The sequence below is a fragment of the Cynocephalus volans genome, chromosome 6 (genome assembly GCF_027409185.1).
Source record: "Cynocephalus volans isolate mCynVol1 chromosome 6, mCynVol1.pri, whole genome shotgun sequence".
Classification (NCBI taxonomy): domain Eukaryota; kingdom Metazoa; phylum Chordata; class Mammalia; order Dermoptera; family Cynocephalidae; genus Cynocephalus; species Cynocephalus volans.
Genome location: NC_084465.1, coordinates 104,355,646 through 104,367,719, shown reverse-complemented (window position 1 = coordinate 104,367,719; position 12,074 = coordinate 104,355,646). Strand labels below are relative to the sequence as shown.

Below are 12,074 nucleotides of genomic sequence, written 5' to 3'. Positions count from 1 at the left end.
TCACTGGAAGCAGCAGCATGTAATGAGGATGTCTTGGAAAACATGACAAGCCCTTACATGGGCATTTGCTTTTTCCTGGGCCTCTGTCTGTGGCTGGTGTGGATTATTCAGATGCTGTGTACCATGCCCACCTGTGTGCCACAAGGCACAGCACTCAGAACTCAGCAGGTTTTCTCTTGCAAATTGGGACTTCCATACATTTTATCTCTCCTTTATTCCAGTGATTTTGTCCTGCCTTGGAGCTTGGTGGCTCCAAGGTTTCCCAGAGATGCTCAAAAACAATACCTTGGGTGTAAGCTCATTAGCAGTCTTAGCCAGTCCAGCCAGTACCCCCTGTGCTCCAGCTCTGTGGCCAGCAGTCCGTTAGGGACCAGGCCTGTTGCAGGGATGAATAGGAAACCATCCCTCTCCTCAAGTAGTTCATAACAGAGCCAACCCCGCTACACCTCTATCTGTCTTCTACTGGCTATAGGATCACCCACAGGACACAGCGGAGAGAGGGGAGAACTTGGTCTTGTTACTTGGGAAAGGTCTACAACCTGGTTTTCTCCAGGCTGAACTACTTTCTTAACGACCTGAAGAAAAATGCCTTGAGAATAATTCTATTTACCATTTTGGGGTTACTATAGCTTTAAAATGAAAAAACATATGTGTATATGCATACACGTATGTATACATAAACACTAGCTTTTTAAAATTTATTTTTTTAATTGACAAAATTTGTATATATTTATGATGTACGGCAGGATGTTATGATATATTTGCACATTGAGGAAATGCTAAATCAAGCTAATTAATATATCCCAGAGTAGCTTGAAAAGGGTTATATATCGAGAGAGAGAGAAATTTAATGAAAGATTTTTTTTTTTTTTTTTTTTTTTTTGTCGTTTTTTCGTGACCGGCACTCAGCCAGTGAGTGCACCGGTCAGTCCTATATAGGATCCGAACCTGCGGCGGGAGCGTCGCCGCGCTGCCAGCGCAGCACTCTACCAAGTGCGCCACGGGCTCGGCCCTAATGAAAGATTTTTAAAGCTGTTTTGAAGTTTTGACTTCAAATGTAAATAGGACAAAAAGCATAAATATTAAAGTAAAACAAACATTTTATTCTTTAAAGAAGATCTAATTAAAGATGCTAACAATGCCCCTGAAGCCATAAGGCAGACTCCTCCTTGCATCTTCCTGAAGCCAGTGTCCCATTCCCCTCTCTCTAGCAGGTCTGCTTTTATCTCTGTTCTCACCACTCTACAATCTCATAACTGCCGTTCGTCACAGGTGCCTCCTGCACAGAGATACTGCCAAATCTCTCCCTACAGCCCAGCTCTTTCTTCTGATCTCCAGACTCACAGAACACCTCCATGTGATGACCCACAGACACCCAACCTTATCTTGTCCAAAGTCAAGTTCATCATCTTCCTCTGCCAAATATGTTGGTTCTCCTGTGCCCCAACCCAGAAAGCTCCATTCTTGTCCTCCCAAAATCCACCAAGCCCTCAGATTCAGTTTTTATCTGTTCCTGCTCAATTTCCTGACCTTCCTGTCCCTTTGAACATTTTTCCCTCTTTGCCAAGGACACCCTTTCCGTTGATTGTACATCTGGAGAGCCCAGAGTGGATTGGATCCTTTCCACTTCATTTTTACAGATCTGTGTACTGACTCTACAGAGTGTTAATGTCTTCCTTTGTCATTGTTCGCTTGCATATTCATCTTCACTGAGACCAGAAGCCCTGTCAGAGAAAGGTCTGCTCCTTTCATCTATGTTTCTTCATCTCTATCGCGAGGCTTTGTGTCCAGCATGTAGAAGGACCTCTGTACAATCTGTTGGGAGTGACGACTTCAGCCACCACTTATTAAGCGCTACTCTGTACCAAGAACTATGCTGAGAATTTTACATTCATGATCTCATTTAGTTGTTTCAACAAATCTAAAGTAGCCATCTCTGCTTCAGGGATGAAAATTCGGGTTTAGAGAGGCTACTGAGCTGCTTAGGATCCCCCAGCCACTATGCGATGGTTGCAGAATGTGAAAGTAGGTCTTCCTCACCCCAAAGGCAGTTCTTTTCATCACTGCATCGCACAGGAGGACTGGTAGGAGAAAGGGATATTTTAGAGGAGAAATGAAGGAGTTCCTCCTTCTACTTGTAGATTGCCATCTGCTTACTTTTATTCAATAGATGTAGTAGATTCCACTCAAACCCAGCTAATTGGAAATTGGGGTATAAATATTTGTCACATCTCCCAAGCCTTGTATTTTTTCATCTACAGCAGTTTCATTTTCCAATTTGACTCATTAAGAAAGGGGAACACACCCTGTCTTTTGCGACTTGTGCATAGTGGAGTAGATGCCTGTAGGAGATTGCATAAAAGCTAAGACTGCTCTCTCAAGTCTGTGGTTCTGACTGTGGCATATCAATGTGTTGGCAGAGCTAGTGTGGCATGGTGATATATGAGGTGCAATTATTGTATGTGTGGTTTGTAATTATAGAATGCTGTAGCTCCTTCCTTTCTAAATCATTGTGTTTTAACTCCCCACTTCTCACCATATCTCTCCCACCACTATTACCACATTTAACCTACAATGCACAGTGAGTCTCAAGAATTCAGGAGAATGTGAACATTTTTAGTGTCTGTGTGCACATGTGTGTGTGTGTGTGTGACATCAGCAGTCTGCAAAAACATTCATCCTGCCAAAGGATTGAAGTATTTGTGCAAATATTGTACTTGGCTTCTATACACACATATTCCAAGGAAGATTATGTAAAAGAAATTGTGAAGGAACATTGTAATTGTGAGGACACCAGTAAATGACAATGCATAGAACAATTGTGTGTATTGCTAAAGTTGAAGTGCATTGTTTACACATCCTATGGGCAGGTCAGAACATGTCATGTTTCACTTTGCTCAGAAAGACAACAGCAGCCAGCTGATGAAGCCATGGATTCTGACTGGCTAGCAAGGAGAGCATCCCGTGGGTTTGTTTTCAAGTTTTCCTTTACCATTCTGTGCAGTAGCAGAGGCTCAATAAATATTTGTAGAATGAGTGGGAGAATGAATTGAAAGATTTTTCTTTCAATGAACTTCCCCAAATGAGGAACATTTTTCAGTGTGGTCATTTTACAAGTATGGTTCCTTGGGCTACTTATGTCAGAATCACCTTGGGAAAGATGTAAAGGTCTTAGCCCTACCTCAAGTCTATTAAGTAATCATTTCTAATTCCAAATCTGTTCTTCTCGTAAGCTCCCTAGTGATTCTCCTGCCCATTAAAGATGTAGAACTACTGTGTTAGGGAATAGGTTTAATCTTTGTAACCCTGAAATGTTTTCATCTGGATCATCCTGTCATCAAGACTCATTTCCTCCTAGTCTTTGTGCCTATTTCTTCCTTTGGAAATCGCTGCTTAGTAGCAATGCTTAAGAGAAATGGTAGGCAGAAAAGGAAAGAAGGAACCTGGAGTCTTGTTGCCCCTTGAGTAATCTCTGCTGAATGAGACGTGACAAGTGACAAAACCAAATAAAATGCTGCTTATAGGTGTAGTTCAGTGCCTGTCACCTAGTTTGTCCTCAATAAATATTAAGTTATGAAATACATGTTTTAGTTAAATCTTTCCCCCATGAACAGAAATAGTTGAATTTTGGTTGTATAACTGTTAATTATTCACACATTTATTTGATTAAAGAAAATTTCCTGAGCACCAACTATGTGCAAAGTCATTGTCAAGGATTGCAAAATAGTTAAAATGGCTGGTCTTTAAGAGGCTTAGAGTCTACCAGGGCACAAAGAGATGCTCATAACTATAAGACCAGCATGAGGGTTGCCACAAAAGATGTTCTGATGAGACCCCAGGGTATTTAGAGAAGAGATATGTTATATGTAGGCAGAGAATCAAGGGCATCTACTCAGAGGACTTCTGGTTTGAACAAGGTTTCAGACAATAAGCAAGATTTGGACTTGTAGACATGAGTGGGAAGGCCATTCGATGCAGCAGGGCACACTGAAGTCCATAGGTAAGTGTGATCAAGGCCCGTTTGGAGAAGAGTTCAATATATTTGAAACAGATTGTGTGGTAGGCAGAATTCTAAGTAGGCCCCCTGTGCCACTCACCCTGACAGCCAGCAAGTAAGCAAAGACCTCAGTCCTACAACCTCAAGGAACTGAACTTAGCCAACAACTTAAATGAGTTTGGAAGTGAATTCTTCCCATATCCTCCAGATATGAGCCCATCATTGGTGACACCTTGGTTTTGGCCTTGTGATACCCTTAGCAGAGGATCCAGCTGAGCCTCCTGGGATTCTGAGCTACAGAATTGTGAGATCATAAATGGGTGTTGTTTCAAGGGGCTAAATTTGGAGTAATTTGCCACACAATAGAATATTAGTACAAGTCGTTTGAAGGGGAATTATGGGAATGAAGAACCGTGATGGAATTTGGATTATAGACTATGGCACTTTATTCAGTAATCTTTGGGGCACTGTTGAAGAGCTTGAGATGAGAGAACAACATAAAAATAATAGTGATCACTAACTTTTATTGGGCATTCATGATGTGCCATGCAGGGTGCTAAGAATCTATCTACTCACAGTAGCACTGTGATGTAGGCACCACTGTTGCCCTTTTTACAAATGTAGGGAATGAGGCCCAGAGAAATCGAATGACTTGCTCAGAGTCACAGTGTTAGTAGGTTGCAAAGCCAGGATATTGAACCCAAGAGTCTGCACTCTTAAACATGAACTATACTGCTTCTTTAAAAAGAAAGCAGTGATTGGCATGACTCTTTGGAAAACTTTCTAAGGGGATATGTAAGTGGCTTACACTAGGGAAAATTAAGGTGTGAGGAAGAATGGAGACAGTAGAATCAGAGAAATTTCAGAAACAGAATCCAAAGCACTTGGCATTGACGGTACAGATTCTCTGGGAGATGCATGACAGAAGAATCACATGGTCAGATTTTTTAAAAAAATTTTTAGGTTTGGGTCTGTGGTCAGGTATTTCCAGATCAAGAAGAAATTTGTCCAGCCTGTGAATGACACTGTCCATCTGTCTTCCTTCCCTCTCTCCCTCCTTCCTTTCCTCTCTCCTTCTTTCCTTTCTTCTCTCAAACTCATATTTGAAGTCAAATGCTCTTTTGTAAAATGGGTTTGGAAATATCACCAACCTTAGCAGAGTCTGTGTGGAATTTAATCTGTTTCTTATATAATGATCATTAAGATTCTCAAATGATGTGAGCCATAAAGAGGGAAAGTTAAGACATTTCAAAAGATTTAAAATTATCATCTCACTTCCCTAGAGTCACGCAGAGTAACTATTTTAAATACCCACACAGTACAATATGTTAGGTCACAGTGGGGAAAATATAGTAGGTCTCTAGCAAATTAACACATTCAACTGAAATAAGTAACACTATCTCCTTACATGCATGCACGTGTGTGTTGCTGTCTTGCACTGGTTTTTTGTTTTTTGTTGTTTTTTCGCAGTTGTAGCATCAACCCAACTCCAAAAAGAACAGCAATTGAGCCAGTGCTCTCCCACAAGGCAACATTCTGCTAAAAGTTTCCTAGATTTTAGAATTTTAAAAAATGCAGTTCGTAGAAAAGAACACCTCTGTGGGAACATGCATTGATAAAGATGATTGATGATGATGATGGTAATGTGATGTGATGATCATAATGGAAACAGCCACCATTAGTTGAGCTCCTGTTATGTGCCAGACACAATGCAGAGTGTTTTCAATGCATTAACCTATTTAAGTCTCCCAATGTCCTCTGTATTTTCTCATATCTAAAAGGGAGATAATAATAAAACCTACCTCATTGGGTTGTTAGGACAATTAACCAAGGTAATATATCAACTTCTTAGAACACTGACTGGCACATAGTAGATTATCATAGATGCCAGCTCCAATTATAATTATTTCTATCTGCATGTTATAGAAGAGAAATTGGGAGCTACATGAGCTGAATGACTTGCCCAAGGTCATATAGTGATGAAGGCAGAGTATGAGCCCAAGCAGTATTATAATAGAGCCAGAGTCAACAATTATGTCATATGGAGCATCCGTCCCTACCCGACTCACAAACCCAATTTGTTAAAGAAGCTATTGAGGGCAATGGGGGCATGATTAAGCCGGCAGATGGTATAAATGTAAGACAAAAGCTGCACCCTTGATAGTTTGCCATTGCCATCAATTATGAAAATGAGTGAATAGATTATTTAAATGATCTCAGATGAGTAAATTATTCAGAGCCTCTCAGAAGTATTTCTAGAAACTCCTGAACAGACAGATGAAACCCATTTTGATTTTCTGACAGAGTCATCAATTCATATGTGTTGCAGAGACATATAGAGCCCTGAGTATCTCTGATGGAGGGAGGGAAGAAGGTAGAGAGGGAGCGGAAGAGGGAGAGAGAGAGAACAAGCACTGGGCTTTTAGGCAAAGGTTTTTTTGTTTTTTTTAAAATTTACTTATTTATGTTCCCTGGAATGCTAGGTTCTTTCGGAATTTAGAGTGCCATAAAGGTCTCTGGATGGGTGGAGGATTAATGAGGCAGGATCCAGCTTCAACTAGAGTTGGTAAAACTTTATCTGATTGCTATATTGGGGTTCTGAGTGAGCTTTCATTTGAGGAAAAATATAGTATTTCTACAATGAGTTTGAAATCAAGTAGAGTAAGGGGATTGATTTTAGTGATCCTCTGAATATAATGCAAACAAGTAGTGAGTGTTTGTTGAGCGTCTATTGTATACCAAACCTTACAACATGGGCTTTCATGTTTATTATTTCCCTTTAGCCACATGGTAACTTTGCAAAATAGGTGGTATTCCCTGTTTGTATTTTTGAGTATTACCAACTTGGAGTTGTTCAGTGACATTTTTATCAGTATTTGAGAAAGAATTCACATTTAGGTCTTGTGAGCCTTCAAGTGTGGTGCACGTTCCACTTCTTTGCACAATTTCTAGAACGGTAGAAATTTTCATGTAGAAGCCGGAGATTCTTGTGGATAGTATCTGCCTTGGAAGTTAAGAGAAGGGGAGAAATGGCAGTACGTAGCTCTTTAAGTAGATTCAACTCTTACTTTTTAGGATAAAATAACTACAATGATTGTCTGATATGATGGAACTATGTGTCCATCAATTTATCTACCTGTCCACTCAGCCAGTCATCCAATCCAATGATCAATCATCTGATAAGCCATCCATCCGTCTATCCATCCCTCCTTCAGCCCATTTGATGACCATCATTCACCCGTCCATATGAGCATCCATTCACTCTCAAACCCACCCACTCACCCACTACTAATCTGTTTACCAAGTATTTACTTATCACCTCCTCTATGATAGGCACAGGTGAAATAGAGATGAATAATACAATGTCCTTACCTTAAGGGAACTCATGGTTTAGTTGCAGAGACAGAGAAGTGAACTGCCAGTTACAGCACAGATGAGTGTTGACAGTGAAGGTGAGCACAGGTCACTGTGGGACACCTACCCTAGCCTGGGTGTCGGGGAAAGGATGAGAAAAGTCTTACTGAAAGAGCTAATGTATGACCTGAGTCCTACAGGATGAAGAAGAGTTATCCAAAGGGTGAAGGTCGTCTAACCATTCTATTGACTGAACCACAAACACTTCAAGCCCTTCATTCTTTTTCTTCATTTCACAATTTATCTGGATAGCAGCAGCTGTATTTCTTCCACCTGCTCTCCACTTTCTTAGCATTATCTCTGTCAATTTCTGGTATTTCCCATTTGCATGCTGATGGTGCGGACAGGAATGACATTTGTCCTGAAGAAAAGAGAGAGAACAGGGAGGGGCTCCACCCCAGCAGTCTGCTTCTGACTACAAGTGGCCATGTCAGGCTGCCACTGTAGCTGCAGTTTGGTTTTCTCATCTGAGCTATTGGCAGCAGAAGCTGCCCTTTCCACTACCCTATTTTGCTTAGCATTGGCACCTGGCTTGTACCAGTGGGAAAGGCAGAGGTAGTATGACATTGAATATTCCCAGTGTTGACCCTGGGAAGACTTAATGAGATTTCTGGATTCTGAAGACAAGGGAATTGGCTACCTGATGCCTTGAGGTAATTCACCATATTTTATAATAATAATGACAATAATAATAATAATTACTGTGTCCTGATTATGGCCTAGGAGCTTTATATTCATTACATTGATTCCTATTTAACAAATATTCAAGATGAATACTGTCACCCCTCCCCCGACCCTGTGGTTACATATATGGAAGCTGAGGCTCTGAGAGTATTGGTGACTTGCCCAAGGTTACAGAGCAAGTAAGTGGCGAAGTCTAGATTCCAGCTTAGGTCTATCAGACTCCCAAGTCCATTTCGTGTCTACACCAAAATATGGTAGAGATGGGGGTTCTTTGCATTTTGGTAGTGAAGGTTCTCAGTGCTTTAATTTTGAAAACCCATGTTTGGAGTTTTCCCATCCCTGCATGGTGGACAAGTTCCCAATGCTTGCAAGAAAAACTATTACAGGTACAAGATTCCCTGCTGAACTTCATGTCTCTTCCTGAGCTCAGCTCAGAGTATCCCACTGAGCTGTATGCAAATCTACCACCTAATCAGTCTCTTGTGTCTTTGTGCAAAACCAATCAGGGTTCCTCTGCAAATGTTCAGATGTAAATCACTCCCCACCCCTGCAGTAAGCTGCTTTTTCATTCCTTATTACTCCACCATATGGTTTGTTATCTAGCCATTGTCTTTTGAAAATGTGTTTTAAAACTCACCGTAATTATATCTTTAGAGTTCTTAGAGTCTACATTCAATCCATTTTAATTATAATTCTGCTAATTAAAAAGACTGAGTGGACCTGTTTGAAAAGGAAACAGTAGGGCCTAACCCATCTTGATTTCTCTCAGTGTGAAAAAAGTTTCCATTGGAAATGCATATAAGGAAGAAATCCAAAGTTGGGAAAAGAGGAGAGAATCAACTCTTATTCCCTTGAAAGGAGTTGTAAAATGACTTGAAGAAACTGATGGCCTTTTATGTTGTATTTAACTTTAAAGTTGAAACAAACAATCTGAGTCTGAAGAACCCAGATTCTTGGTGTTGATTCCTACCATGCTGGCTCCTATGTGGGCCAGCAGATTATAGCTGATGGCATATTTATTCTTTCCACGATTAAAGTGTGTTTGAAGAAAATAGGACAAGCAGATCTAAAGGCAGAAAAAGAAGGCAAAAATCAGTTTTGGCTATTAGATCCTGACAACCATGCTCTATATAGGGAGATCAGGAACATTCACCTTTTGTTTTAAATGGGTGAGGAGACTGAGATTCAGAGAAGATAGGAAACTTGTTCAAGGTTTTCCTGCAAAAACTGTACACATCTCACTCCACTTACAGCATTCAAGTTAGTATTTGAATCAACACAGCAAGGTTTGAGTTTCATTACCATGATGATGCCCAAGGCTTTGCATTCAGGAATTGAAAATTGATGTGGATTCAAAATATGGATGGGACATCCATCAAATTATACTATTCATCAATGGGCATAGAAGTTCAAGATGAGGAGGTATCTAAATCCAGTGCCCCAATTCCAAATCAGTGTCAAGGGATAAGGGACTGGTCCAAGAAGCCAAAAAGACATCAGCATCCCAGTCAACAGAAGTGGGCTCTAGCCCCCTGCTTCATTGCACACAGCTCTGGTGGGTCAGTGGGTGAACCATTGTGGGGAGAAAGGGAGTCTGATCAACAATTATAGGGTTGATTTTGGCCATGGGTAACACTTAGTTCTGAGACCTGGGCCAACCCTGAAAAGCTGTCATTCTTTGAATTTTTCAGATAATTAGTGTCTCAGTTAGTAAAATGGAGCTAATACGATAATACCTACCCCAGGGGGGTTCTGTGAGGATATTAAAGCCACCATTTGTTAAATGCTTCCTGTAAGTCAGAAGGAGCTTTAGATGGATAATCTCTCATAATTCACACAAAACCTTATGCTATTGGTACTATTATTATCCCCATTTTGTAAATGAGAAAACTAAGAAACAGAAAACAAGTTAATTTCCAAAAATCATTTGTCTGATTCTGAAGCTCTATTACTGCAAAGTTCTATTACCCTCTTCAATCAAATTCTACAATGCAGGAGAAATAATGCAGTGTTGCAGGAGGTAGACGATTCAAATGGGAAACCCATGGAGTTTGCTTTTCGTGTATAATTTCTAATAATAAAAACAAAAAGCCTAGCAGTTTTCAAGCTCTGATTGCAGCAGAGACTCTGAGCCAAGCACATTATGTACATCATCATGTTTTCTGTCCACCACAACTCTAAGGTGTAAATATTACAATTAGTTTTATTTTATAGATGAGAAATGTGAGGACCAGAGAAGTGAATTAATTGGAACATGGTCACCCAGCCACTTCATAACACTCATGGGGATTATAAGTAATGAATGTCAATCATCTAGCACTGGGCCTGGGACACGGTAGAAAGAGCTTAATAAATGTGAACTATTATGCATGCAAAGCGCAACTGAGATTTTTAAATGACAACTATTAGGGTTGTTTTGTTTTGTTTTTGCATTTTGAGTGGATTTCCAGAAGTCTACAGACAACATTCTGTTTTCTCAGGGGAGCTGGGTTTAAAGTCTAAAGAAGAACATCCTCGAGGATCTCTGTCTGTTTGTTTTTTCTCTGAGACCCACACAAAGGGATGAATATTGAAACACATACAATTAGGCAAGTCCTGGGCAGGAGTCAGAAAAATGCTTCTGGTTCTTGTACATATTTGCTGTACTTTCTGGGCCAAGTTCTTATTACCGTCAACAGGCTTGGCTTGCCCTCTTGCACTAAGCAAATGACCTAGAAGTCCAAAAGTTGGTGCAAAGATTGAAAGTTTTATTCAGATAACTGGCATAAGGGGGATGACCAGGCTAAAATTGTCCCACCTTGTGATACCTATTCTGGGGTTTATAAAGGGGAAGGGGAGGGCAGGTGAGGAAAGGGTTATGTCCTGCAGGCAAAGGGGGAGGCTGGTCACGGGATCAGCAGAGGGTCTGAGTCAGATGTCAGGGTCCCATGATGGACTAGGTGCTTTGGCGTCATAGAGTCTACAGCTGATGGACTGGTCAGCTTCAAACACTTGATGTTATTTCGGGGTTGGAGTCCTTATCTCCTAGGGAGAGATCAGAGACAATAACCTCAGTCAAGCATCACTGGAACATAAAAATATCTGATTTGAACCTCTAACCATTGCGGATGTTATTTTCTGTAAGAAGATAGTGAGTTAATATTCAATTAAAGTGCTTTTCCTTTCTCTTCGATTTCCTCTATTTGCAGTTGATTAGGGAGGCAAGAAAAACAAGAAAACCTAGTTTCAGTCCTTAATTGTAGGTGTGCAACATCTGAAGTAAGTCAACATAAGAAGGTGTAATGGGAGCCAAATTGAAACAAACTTTTGAGAAGGATCCTTTTAGGTCATGATTTCATCCCCAGGCAGTTTCAGCCATATGGTCAGTTTCTCAATTACTATGCTAATCTCAAGGAACTGATGATTAGCAGTTCCTAACTTAATGGCTAACTGAAATTTTCTTCTTTGTCTTAGGTACCCCAAAGATGACTGTTTTTGGATAAGATCCCTTTCAAAGTTGCTTAAATGAACATCAATTTACTGTTTTGAAAATTTATGGTAATATCTCTTTCACCTTTATGTAACTCTTCCATGAAGGTCAAATAAAATGAGATAATAAACAGCAACTTGTAACCCATAAAGGGCTATATAAACTCTGGCACTTTTATATTATTTTCCATATAATGACACATGGCTTTCTAGACAGGATGCTTCTTCCAGTGTGTCTATTATCTGAAATTTCTTTTTTTCTATTTCTTTTCATTTTTATCTAATACAGCTTCTTAGGCAGTTGAACACGAGCAAGTATAGGTATATGCATGAGGTCACACTTTTTGGCATAAGAATCCAAGAAAGCTTGGGCCGCATTTATAGTTATGAAATTAATGGTATGCATTAATTGTGCAAAACCTCAAACTGGCAAATGCAATTAAAAATAATTGCTAGCCCTTTGGATTTATTGGTAGAGCTAAAATAATGCCAGGCTGCTTTTGGCAGGACC

The 12,074-nt window shown here is 40.2% G+C and overlaps 1 protein-coding gene across 2 annotated transcripts in view; it reads left to right on the top strand.

The window, feature by feature from the left end:
* The window catches only part of GRIN2A (glutamate ionotropic receptor NMDA type subunit 2A), a 393,456-nt gene that overhangs the window by 282,113 nt on the left and 99,269 nt on the right, over nt 1-12,074 (top strand). The gene's annotated exons all lie outside the window — the stretch shown is intronic.